This window comes from Ailuropoda melanoleuca, chromosome 2 (genome assembly GCF_002007445.2).
Source record: "Ailuropoda melanoleuca isolate Jingjing chromosome 2, ASM200744v2, whole genome shotgun sequence".
Lineage (NCBI taxonomy): Eukaryota > Metazoa > Chordata > Mammalia > Carnivora > Ursidae > Ailuropoda > Ailuropoda melanoleuca.
Genome location: NC_048219.1, coordinates 88,682,432 through 88,695,851, shown reverse-complemented (window position 1 = coordinate 88,695,851; position 13,420 = coordinate 88,682,432). Strand labels below are relative to the sequence as shown.

Genomic DNA, 13,420 nt, shown 5'->3' with positions numbered 1-13,420 from the left:
TAGGGGGAGAGACCTTAAATGCATATGCTGAGGGAAAGAAGATAATCTGAAAAGGCCATATACTGTATGATTCTAATTATATGACATTCCAGAAAACACAAAGATCAGTGTGTTGCCAGGGGCGTGGAGGGAGGGGAAGTGTGAATAGTGAAGCACAGGGGATTTTTAGGGCAATGAAACTATTTTGTATGACACTGTAACAGCACAAACATAACATTATACATTTGTCAAAACTTATGGAACTTTACAACACAAAGAATAAACCTTAATGTATGCAAATTTTTAAAAAATCAGCTAGTAGGATGGGAGAATCCCATACTGTGACAAGAGCATTTAACCGTATTTCAAATGGATGTCAAACAACCTCACTGAAGGGGATGGGGGAAAAGGTACAGACCTAAGACACTGGAATGAATTCTGTAAGACAAAGGCAAAAGGGACTGCACTATACTCTAGTTGATAAAATTGCTTCCCCAGGGTACAAGTTAACAATTGCTATACATGTATACTGGAATTGAACAATTAAGTAAATGAATGATGAACGTGGGGAGCCAAATTTCTCACTGTTGAAGTGGAAATGTACAGATCTGCAAGGGAGGGTGACAAAAAATCCATATGGTAACGGAGTAAAGCTACAGTATCAGTAAGAATTCATGTTTAACTTAATATAAAGATGGTTATGTATAGAAATATTTATAGACCTCTGTATATACAGGGGTTAATATACACACATATATTCTTTTGCTGTCAGCTGAGAGGACCTGAAAGAAGTTATACCCTAGTAGCTGCCACCACATCTAGCACCCAGATCTTGATTCCTAGTACTATTCCCCAATAAAAAGAACTAGAACCCTTTGGAGAAATGGTTGATTCCAGGATTGGGGCATGAAATACACAAGATGAGCCTGGAGCTTTTGGCAGTGCCAGAGAGTAAAGAAATACTCAAAAACAAAACAAGCCAAACATTAATGGGGGGGATGGCAAAAGGCACAGGGGCCGACTGAAAGACCTACCAGTGGTCAAAGCTGGAACAACTGGAGCAATAAAATAAAGCGGTATTGGATTATATAACCCATATTATAAAATAAGTATCCATGAGTCCATAATGATATACATGACTGAATAAATCAATACATGGGGAGAAGAGGCATCCTTCTCCTATGCAGAACAATTCTAAATAAATTATACAGATACTACACTCTAGAGGAGGGGAGCATAACTCCCTACTCCTTAAGTGTAGGCCACACAGAGTGTGACTCCTATCCAAAGGGTACAGTAGGGGAGAGGGGCTGAGGAGAATAAATTTACAGTGTAGAAACCTGACAAACACCACTTCTGCCAGATGATCAACATCACAAATCATAATGATGGCATGTACTCTTCATATGAACAAATGAAAATGGTACTTTCCTCTATATTCCTCCCCCCAAAAACAAAACCCCAGTCTAATTGTGAAAAAAAAAATCAGACAAATTCCAATAGTCAGGCACCCTATACTACACCTGACCAATACTCAAAACTGTCAAGGTCATCAAAAACAGAAAGACTGAGCCAAAATGAGCTTTAAAAGACACAACTACTAAGTGTAATGTGTTATCCTGGATGGGATCCTGGAATAGAAAGACATTAGGACTAGACACTAAAGAAATGTGAACAAACTATGGGCTTAAGTTAGTAATAACATATCAATATTGGTTCATTAATTTAAACAAATGGACCACACTCATGTAAGATGTTCATAAAAGAAAAAACTATATGGTGAAGGTGGGAGAAGGATATATGTGAACTCTGTTTGATTTTTCTGTAAATCAAACTGTTCTAGAAAATAAAGGATTAATTTTAAAAAATCAACTTCATATAAGATGCCTTAAAAAAAGACAGCCAAAATACCAAAAGTAGTTTTGTTAGGATGATAGGATGGGGGATTATTTTTCTTTTCCTTAGTCTCCAAATTTTCTCTAACACATTATAATACTTTATAATTTAAAGAATGAATTTTATACCACACACCTAGTAGAATGAACAAAATCCAGACCACTGACAACACCAAATGATGGCAAGGATATGGATTAACAGAAACGCTCCTTCATTGCTGGTGGGAATGCCAAATGGTACAGCCACTTTGGAAGACAGTTTGGCAGCTTCTTACAAAACTAACATACTCTTACCGCCTGAACTAGCAATTGTCCTCCTTGGTATTACCCAAGGGAGTTGAAAACTTGTCTACACAAAAGCCTGCACACAGATGTTTATAGAAGCTTTATTTATTATTACCAAAACTTTAAAACAACCAAATGTCCTTCAGTAGAGGAATGGATATGCGGTGGTACATCCAGCTAATTTCCTAAAGGCAAGGACTACGTGTTATTCAGCTTTCTATCCTCAGTGTCTAATCCCATGTTCATCAGGTAGTAAGCACTCATTAAAATGTTTCCCCGAAAGACACCTGAGTGGCACCTGGTTAAGCATCTGCTTTCAGCTCAGGTCATGTTCCCAGGATCCTGGGATCGAGCCCCGCAACAGGCTCCCTGCTCAGGGGGAGCTTGCTTCTCCCTCTCCCTCTGCTGCTTCCCCTGTTTGTCCTCCCCCCCCAAATAGATAAAATCTTTTGAAAATTTTTTTAAAATTCTCCCTGAATGGGCGCCTGGGTGGTACAGCGGTTAGGCATCTGCCTTCAGCTCAGGGCGTGATCCCGGCGTTCCGGATCAAGCCCCACATCAGGCTCCTCTGCTATGAGCCTGCTTCTTTCTCTCCCACTCCCCCTGCTTGTGCTCCCTCTCTCGCTGGCTGTCTCCATCTCTGTCAAATAAATAAATAAAGCCTTTAAAAAAAATAAATAAAAATAAATAAAAAAATAAAAATTCTCCCTGAATGAATGAAAAAATTATTAAGACTAGCAGGAAAAACATTCAATAATGGTTTTCTTTCATGCACTTCCATAACTCCAATCCTTATTTTTAACTTTTATACTGGTTTCACTGTTTAGGGGGAAGTACTAAAAATATTATGCAAGCTCTACATTTTCCAAACTTTAGTATTAGTGATCATCTTGCTTTCTATTATGGGAGGAGTGGAAATAATGCTTAAGAGTAAAATACGGCATTCAATTACGTAAGCAATTTCAAAGTGAGGCTGTTTTCTTTTACTCAAATGTGTTGCAAATAAAATTAACGAATTGTTACTAATTTTTAAATATAAACACTGACTCCAAGGATAGCAAAATGAGGTAAGAAATAAACATGCTGACATTTAAAAAGTCTTTATTTCATGTGAATTCTGGGAATAATCTATTGTAATTACACTGTTCATCTCATGAAAACAAAATGCACCACACTTAGTATGAAAAAATTAAAGCACAATGGGTTCCCTCACATGACAGAGGCTAAAGAATTACCAGTACGGTCTTAAAAAAAGTTCTGATGCTAAAACTATATACAACACTGACTTATTTTGTTTTGATAGGACTGTTTTTCAATTTTTGCCTTTAAACATTTGATCAGCATGTAGTAACATGTGGTTCTATTTAAATGTAAGGCTGGATGTGAAAATTGGGTTACTCCTTTACACTGTGGGGTAATGAATGTTAGATAGGGGTAAGAAAGTTGCTAGTAGCCACTATGGTTTCCCTAGGCTGACATAGCTTCCTATGTACACTACTATTGCTGAGAATCCCTCCCTCAGTTATTGACCAGTAAACAAACATATTCAGTTTTAAATCATTTCCCAACACCAACTCAAAGAGTTTGAGATCTGTATTTTAAACCATTGCCTACATGGCCAATTTAAATGCAACCCCCAGATGTTAATTTGGTATACTGATCACAGTGAAAGTTAATTAAAGAATAAAATCTACCAGCTTTATCAACAATCTTAGATGGTAAGTGACACAAATTACCAAACATGGAATCTTAATTTTTTTAAAGTTCTTTTTCATTACTATTTCTGGACTGCTACATGTGATTAAAAGCATGGCTCCTCCTGTGATCTGGTAAGTTTGTCCTAGGCCTGCACCCTGAATCCTAATACCTATTTCCTAAATATTCAATTACTCTCAAGAGGTACTATACACGAGTGTATAGAAAGAAATGTAGGGGGCGCTTGGGTGGCTCAGTCGGTTGGGCATCGGTTAAGCGCCTGCCTTTGGCTCAGGTCACCACCCCAGGGTGCTGGGATCAGCTCCACATCAGGCTCCCTGCTCAGCGGGGAGCCTGCTTCTCCCTCTCCCTCTGTCTGCCACTCCCCCTGCCTGTGCTCGCTCTCTCTGTGTCAAATGGATGAATAAAATCTTTAAAAAAAAAAAAGAAAGAAAGAAAAGAAAGAAGTATAGATGTATCAGCTCAAATATCTTCATTTATGAGAGACGGCTTTTAAAAATCTATAACAATAAAAATTAGTAACAACAGATATACTTTTGAAGGGATACGTCCTTCAGCAGTCAAACACCACCCTTTAATCCAAATTAAATGTGGGCAATTTCTCTCGGAAGCTGAGGAACACAGACTATAGTTTCTGTAAGTTGTGGTCTATTTCAACACATTGAACAAGAAGAAAGGTACGATAAGACCTTTCCTGAATCAGCAATATGAAGAATAACTGGGTAGGGCAGGGAAATCTAAAATAATCCACCAGCACATAACTCATAAAAGTGTCACATTTCCTTGGATTCAAAATACCAGCTAGAGAACAAAACTCATTGCTGTTTCCAAGTAAAGACAGATGCAGGTTACATATCTTGAGAAAACAGATCCAAAAAGTAGTTTTTAACTACTAATCAAAATGACAGTAATATTGCGTAAAAAAAAAAGTAAGTAACCCATGGTATATTCAGTAGACAAATGACACACTTCACAAATTACAAATTTTATAGATGATTAAACTGATCAGTAAAAGAAGTGGAAGAAGCTTCCAAAACCTTCACATTTTCCAAGATAGCCAAAAATTATTTTAATCAATCTCTCAATTTTTAAAACACACTAAATAAACATAACTAAAACCAGAAAGACATATAAATATAAAAGTACTGCAGTATTTGGGGGGAAAAGACAACTTCCTGGTTAATCTCCTTGAATAGTTCTCTAAGAGTAATCAGCTGCTTGAACACAGCTGGGAGAATACCCACACAAACAGCTGACTCTCTGCAGACACTCTGTACTTTTCCAAAGAGAAGTAAATTAATTGTGCTTTAAGTCCACAGAATACATAGATCTGTCATTCTAGTTTTGCTCTGAGGTCTGATGCAAGAATCTACAGTTTTAGATAGCTTAAGCAAAAATAAATCATTTTTTCAAAGATGTTTTCATAATAACTTAAGTTCATGGAAGGAAGTACCCATAAGAACAAAATACAGGTCCTTACTCTGCAACTTTCATACCTTGCAAATAGGTGTATTTCCTCAACTATTATGAGAACCTTACTTGGTTAGCAGGGAGCACACTAAGTAAAAACAAGAGACTACATACATACTACCTAGCATTGACTAAAACCATATCATACAAGTTAATCCTGAAGTACCCTTCACATTACTGACAGAAAGCAAAAATTTACTTTGTGGTCATCACCAATTCTTATTTAAGGATCTTTGTATGGATTTTCATTCAGAAGGTAGACAGCAGGTATAAACCTTAGTTTATTTAAAGCTGTCTACAGTCTTCAGTTCCCTCAACTCCCAACAATATGCTGTATGCAGAAACAAAAGATTTAAATTAAAGGAGGCATCTTCAAATCAGAGGAGCAAGCTAGGAATTCTTAGAACAGCTAAAGCAGAACATCATAGGGCAGAGCACAGTGGGCCTACAGCATATAAGGATCAAACTTATCAACTGTGCACACAACAGTTAAGTACACTGATTTAAAACTTAAAGTGTGGCAACTGGGTGGCTCAGTGGTGTAAGCATCCGACTCTTGATTTCAGCTCCAGTCATGATCTCAGGGTTGTGAGATCCTCATGGAGCCCCGCATGGAGCCCTGCACCCAGCAGGGAGTCTGCTTGAAGATTCTCTCCCTCTGCCCCTCTCACCCTGCCTCTTTTCTCTCTCTCTCTCTCTCCCAAATACATAAATAAATTTTAAAAAAAAACTTAGAAAAGTGGATATTCGACAAGATGGACTAGAATGTGAGGTAAAACACATACAAATTAAAGGCAACCAACTCCTCACCAGCTGTTCCCAGCTCTGGGTGTTAGAGCTTAGTTGTTCTTAGTTCCCTTCTTTATATAGAACAAGATAGCCCAAGAGACTAGATGCTCTGAAATTCTTCTAATTCTAATAGTGATTTTCCTCCTTGGTCTTGGAAGTTATTCAACCTCTTCGGGTAAATAATTAAATAAAAACTAAATTCACAGGGAGTCCTAGGTATTAATGCACATTTAATTATATTCTGACCTCAAAAACAGAACAGAATCCAAACTTGGTAGCACTGCATTCAAAGACCTTTTTGATCTAACTTCAAGCACAACTGTCTACAAATAGCAACTTTAGATTCCTTGTTATCCCAAGAACTTTTCATATCCTCCTCCCTCCAGTTTCCTCAACCTATAAATTCCTTCCCACTTCTCTACTGAAATTACACTTGTCCTTCAATCACAGTTTAAAAGCCTTCTATGACCGATCTACCCACCAATCATCTCAACCATATTCACTCTTTCCTTTAAACTCCATAGTGTTTTTCCTTTATCTCCATTAATTCATTTGCTTTACACACAGTAAACTGTACACTTTCCCCACCGCAGTGTTTTAAGCTTCTCAAGGACAGAGATGTGGGGACTCCGTGACTCATACAGGCCTAACAGTAATTAACATAGTTTGCGCTTAATTGCAAAATCAGATTAGGTGATATCAGCGGGCCAACACCAGAAAAGTGATACCTTAAATCACTGTTTTTCAAACAGTGGATCATAACCTAATAGTCATGAAATTAATGTGGCTCACCATCAGCATTCAAAAAACAAAACAAAAAACTCTGAAATACTGAACAGACTAAAAAATGCCAGGGAGCACAGTAACACTAAATACGGTTTTCTGAAACTTGCTTCGGGTGGGGTTTTTGTATTTATATTGGTTCTAATATAAAATATATCTCCTACAGAGACTTGCAAATTTTTAAAAAATATTTTAAAACTGCCTAAATATTTCTGGGGCGCCTGGCTGGCTCAGCTGGTAGAGCATGTAACTCTAATCTCAGGGTCGTGAGTTCAAGCCCTACAACTGGGCATGGAGCCTACTTAAAAAAAAATCTTCAATATTTTTTTTCCACGTGTGGGGCTGGAAGTGTACCACCCATACATACACTTTTATAGAACTGCCCAAGTAAAGCACAGAAATCATCTATGTAGTGGATAGTCAAAAGAATGATCCTAACTGGCTCTAACCTAAACCACTACAACATCCACTGTGTCAGTAACGCCATCATCTAACAAATAAACTCACCACAGATCATGCTCCCAAAGCACAGGGCAGCAATCATAAATTTTAAGTGTCTGATTGTCAATTGCGTCTCTTTGCTTATCATAAGAATTACTCCCAATGGGACTTATCTTAAAAAATAATTATCCTTGAGAGCATGGTAACAAACCCTCACCTGAAACAAACTAGTCAGTGGGGGCTGAGAAGCCTGCTTCACAATAATTTATATGACCTAGACACATCTTCATGTTACTAACAACAGATCTTTTCGTGATAACAGCACTGCTGTGGAAGTGATTTCCAAGAGGAAGATAAATGCTATTTTCAAATTTAGTTTTGTTTGCTACCTCAACTACCTAGGGAATTAAACATACTTCCTGGGGCTGCAATTATGATTATGTCAGGCTCTCCTCACTGATAACCAATAAAGATATCAACAAACAAGGGCAACGAACAGCCATTTTCCCTGTCACCCATCCAATATAACAATCAGAGAGACAGGGTAAAAAATGATACAAGACAGTTACATTTCACAATAGAACCAAAGCTCAACTGCTATCCAAGTTTATAGCGATGTGACTAAATTTTAAGAATTTTAAGTGACTATTCAGTCAAGAATAGTCAAGAATATTAACAGTCAAAAATAGCTGAGAAAACAAAGAAATGGAAAATACACTGCATTTAGAATCCGAAGTCCTAGGTTTAATTCTGGTTAACATTCGTTAGCGCAACACCCAGTTTCCTCTCTTATGAAAAAGGGACAAAAATACTCATACATTCATTCAGCAAATATTTTTTGAATAATACCTTCTATGTGCCATTAGACGTTTGGCTAGCGAAACAACACAGATGTATGTAGTCCCTATCCTCAAGGAATTTATATTCTTCCTATCTCACAAGGCTGTTGTGAAGATCAAATGTAAAAATACTATGCAAATTGTAACACTACATAAAGTGCAAAGTGAGGGGTGCCTGAGTGGCTCAGTTGGTTGAATGTCCAACTCTTTTTTTTTTTTAAGATTTTATTTATTTGAGAGAGACAGAGATAGCGACAGAGAGCATGAGCAGGGAGGAGAGGGGGAAGCAGGTTCCCCACTGAGCAGGGAGCCCTATGGGGGGCTCGATCCCAGGGTCCTAGGATCATGACCTGAGCTGAAGACAGCTAACAACTGAGCCATCCAGGCGCCCCAATGTCCGACTCTTGATGTTCAATGTCTGACGCCTGATTTCCACTCAGGTCATGATCTCAGGGTCCTGAGATCAAGCCGTGCATCTGCGCTCAGCAGAGAGTCAGCTTGAGGTTCTCTCGCCCTCTGCCCCTCCCCCCTCGTGCCCTCTCTCTCTAAAATAAATAAACCTTTAATTTAAAAAAAGTGCAAAGTGATATAATGATTTTATTACCTTGTCCTCACTCTTCACCACATACCTTTATTACAACTTTAGAAAGATTCAATAAAGTCTAGATGAGCAGATACAATAGTCCACTATCTGACTGAATTGACTTTCTAAGGGCTGGAGTTCAGGAGCCTAACAAATCACTATTTGTTAGTATAGTGTTAGCTCATGACTCTCAATATAACCACGAAGATAAGATGAACTGAGAATTCAAGGCCTGGAACCTGCAGTGTCGCTCCAGGTATGGGCTGGGTATGTGGGTTGCAAAGGGAGTGAAAAATAAAGACTTCTACAGCCCATGCAAGACCTACTGAATCATACATAACCCTTAAAGGGTGAGCCCAAGAATCTACACTTTTGAAAAACATACCCAGTGATTTTTATGCTCACTAAAGCTTAAGAATCACTACCAGAAAATTTTCCTTTGATCAATAACCATGATTTCAAACACCATTTCTAAAATCTACCTGGAAAATCCTGGCCAAAGAGAATTCACCTGCAACTGAGAAAGCAGCTCCTGAGAAGGTACTTAGTAGTCAACATTAAATGACTCACACTTAACTCATAAAAATACTTCCTGTGGGGCGCCTGGGTGGCACAGCGGTTAAGCGTCTGCCTTCGGCTCAGGGCATGATCCCGGCATTATGGGATCGAGCCCCACATCAGGCTCTTCCACTATGAGCCTGCTTCTTCCTCTCCCACCCCCTGCTTGTGTTCCCTCTCTCGCTGGCTGTCTCTATCTCTGTCGAATAAATAAATAAAATCTTAAAAAAAAAAATACTTCCTGTGGCACCAACCTCTTTATTCCAAACTTTAATATTAAATGAAGCCAAAAAATAAAAAAAAAGAATGCCCATGATATATTCCTAAGTTATTAAAATGAACACCCAATTGACAAATATATATATATATAGCTTTAATTTTTCTTATGGTCTAACTTTAACAAGGGAATCTCTTCTTGGCCTTTTGGCTAAGATCAAGTGTAACTTTAACAAAGGAAAGTTGATGGGTATATTATCTTGAAGCTATGAAGAGGGAAAGCATATACTCTATCCAGTACAAATATACCATGAATTTAAATGCTTCAAGTCAATCTTAGGGGTCCCTGCTTATTAAAGAACACACTACCCAAATACCAAAGAGATAAAACAAACTAGTCAACAGATAAACCTAATCCCTTAAAAATAAAGATGGTACCACAACTATAACCCTCCTAAGGGCACCTCTCAAGAAATCAATCAAGAGCCCTTGGAAATACTTTAACCTTAAGAAAATTAACCTGAAGTCAAATGTCACTTCACATACTATATAATTAGTGCAAAGACCTATTTATTTTGGTTCTACTTACTGAAAGCATCCCTCCAGGTATATACACATCAAAGGGAAACATTCAATATATGTTACACTGGGAAAAATTACAAGGTGGAGATTAACATTGCTAGTACAAAACTTTCCATCTGCAGTAAAATTTAGAGCCCAGAGGGCTTGTTCACAACCTACTACCAAGCCCTGTAACATGACTCTTTCCAAACCAGTTAGAATCTAGTCCGTTTTGAAGGGAGAAAGGACAAACTGAACCATACTGAATTTAGTTTAATGACTGTTCTAAGATTCAATCAGGACAGGGCATTTGTAAGGCAAACTTTAAAAGAAATACAGAGAAGCCAACGCTCTTACTTTTGTCCAAGCTTTTAATTCCTTAAATCTCAAAGTTACTCAGTTCTTTCCACAACTCAATCAGTTGTCCAAATGACTACAATATATGAAAACTGGAATAATTTGTGTATAGGAGGAAAGCATCTAAAAAAGGGACAAGTCTTAGTTAAACAGCAATCATCAAGGTCTTCACGCACCACCTATGACTTCATGCAAACTATGTCCACACAATAATAATCTACCTATGCCTAACCTTGACCCCACTTGGCACTTCAATAACATGCAAGACTTTCCTGGGACAACAGAGAGGTGACTTAAGGAACTTGTAGGAGACAAAAAGCTCTAAGGAGTGCTGCCTAAAGAATGCCTTAGGAAAATTAGCATCAACCTAATCAAAATCAAAACAAGTAACAGACACAGATATCCCTCAAGAATCATGTCTGTTTGATTGCTAATTTCCTCCTCTCACTTGAAAACCTAAGGAGAAGATGCAGACTTTGGAAGAAGGAAAGAGACCGTATAGCTGAGGTCTCAGAGAATTTGCCAACTTGCTTGACTCTGTGTTGCAACTATCACCATTTCCACAACAGTTGCAAAGAAGCTTCACAGAATTTGGAAATCAAAATACAGTTGGAAGGTGAGAAACCATTGCCAGGAAGAAGTCTCATCATCACAACCTTCCAGATTAAGTTTCTCTAAGTAAAGAGCATTCTTTTGTCCTGCCCACTTTCTTGTCTTTTTAAAGACCAAGTCTCTGCTCACCACCAAGTATGCTCCAAAATCAGTGTTTTCTCTGTAGAAGGAGGAGTGGGCATAGACTGGAACATGGACCTGAGGCAAGTCCTTCCACCTGTCCTAGGGGATCATCGGAGGTCTCCCTTACAGGACCTGATTTATGTCTAGACTCTGTTACAAGATCACAATAAAGGCAAGAAGCTACCAACAATGTTAGTTGATATATATATACATATATATTTGAAATGGTTGATCGTGTTAGCTGTAGTCATCTACAGAATTATTTTTGGTTTAGTTCCTTTAGCTCTTATAAAGAATAAACTATTTAGAACTTTATGATAAATTAATAATTTTAAATAAATACTTCAATTTTAAATTTAAAAATAAACAGCTGGATCCAAAATTAACTTCCAAAGGGGAAGGAAAATGACAATTCCAAGAGCTTCTATCAGAAGGAAACATCAGCCACAGATTCCGAGTTATCTAGAAAGAAAAGAATTAGATGCCCAGGTATGAAGCAAAATTTTGGTCACTACTGCATTCTATATCTGAATGCCCTGGCCCCCAAAGATTAAGAACGTATCACGAGAGAATAAGAAAAGAGCACAGAGAACATTAATGGAAAAAGAAAGCATATATGGAAAGTTTAATAGTTCTAAACAGTTACTTTGGTGAGCTACTCTTTCTTCAGGTAAGAGGCAACAGAATGAGTGAATTCCACAGAGTAAGAGTGTCAAGGATAAGAGCAAGGGACATAAGGTAAATTAAAAGGAATGGACTCCTCTATAGGCCAGACCCTCAAGAAACTAACCTCTTTGAAACCTTGAGCAAATCTACTGTTTTACTAAAGGAGAGACTGAAGGTTGTGGAAATTATAACGAAAATAACATTTATTAAAAATGAGAGAGACGTCATGAGGGCAAATCCAAGTACAAGGGAGAGGGCAAAAGTGTGAAAAAATAAGGTTCAGTAAAAAGGCAAGAGATACAGGACCAAAGACTGCTGAGGAGAATGGAGGTTATGAGAGCACATACTACCTACCAGTCAACCAGCAATCACTATACAAATTTTAATACAAAAGTACAAAGCCACCAAGATAAAACCTGGATGAGAGTGGTGGCAGAGGTCTGCACAGAAACTGCAAGACAAGGCAGCATCCTGCTAGAGCTTTAAGGGATGCAGTGGGGAGGTAAAGATGAGGAGTATGAAGGGGGAGGGGCTGCAGTAGGGAAGAGAATGGGTTGCAGCAGCAGGAGCCTAAAAAGAGAAGGGAAAGCAGCCTGGAGGAGATAAAGAATAGGATAAGGTGGAGCGTGGGATCACAAGAGGGTAAACTAAGAGAGAGGATGGAAAGGGCATGCCTGGAAAAAGTAAAGAGGTCAAAGACCCAAAAGAGGGGTATAGTTTGGGGGGGCAAGCAGGAACGAAGGAGAGCTCCACCATAATCCTGACTAAAAAGAAGCAGGAGTATGGTGCAGAAGTGAAGACGGGGGGCCAGAATACGGATGCTCTCAGAGCGATGTGGAGATGGGAGACACTAGGTTCAAAATCCTGGGTAATACGGGACAACAGTGTAAAGAAACTCCAGTGTCCAAGACACCCTCCCCGAACACCAAACAAAAACAAAAACAAAAGCATGCAAGCAGGGGTCAGAGAAGAAGGTACACTCTTGAAGTGTGAATCCAAAAGGGAGGGGAGGAAAGGGACACAAGGCAGGATAGAAAAATGCAGGGGGTGCTTAACCACAGGAGAGGGTAACTAAGGAAAGCAAAAGGAGTGTGGTGGAGGGATGATATTCCCGGAGGAAAAGTGGGAGCCGATCACAGGTCATGCCTACTCGGTCTAGAGGACAGAGGGACGGTCCATGGGGGTTGACGGCAGCAGTGGAGAACAAACTACGATGCTAAAGATGAGAACTTGGGGAGGACACGACAGAGGCCGGGTCAGAAAAGGAGATGCTGTCAGCGAGGGGCAGAAGTCCATTATGAGGGCAGGGAGGTGCAGAAAGCGGCATGCCCGGGGCGAAAGCAAAAGGGCAGGAAAGGGAGAAGAATGGGGGCAGGGGTAAAAACACCGGGGGCGCAGGGACGTAGACTGGTTACAGGAGGGAGGTGCGGGTCACGAAAACCCAGGGCGCGGGTAGGTGAAAGGGTCAACGCCAAGAAGGTGCGGGGCCTGAGAGGAACGGAGTCCCGAAGCACCGGTTCAGGGGCGGGAGGGGGGAGGGGGGACGG

At 39.3% G+C, this 13,420-nt stretch overlaps 1 protein-coding gene across 2 annotated transcripts in view; it reads right to left on the bottom strand.

The window, feature by feature from the left end:
* SNX27 (sorting nexin 27) overlaps positions 1–13,420 on the bottom strand; it is a 63,962-nt gene that overhangs the window by 49,753 nt on the left and 789 nt on the right. The gene's annotated exons all lie outside the window — the stretch shown is intronic.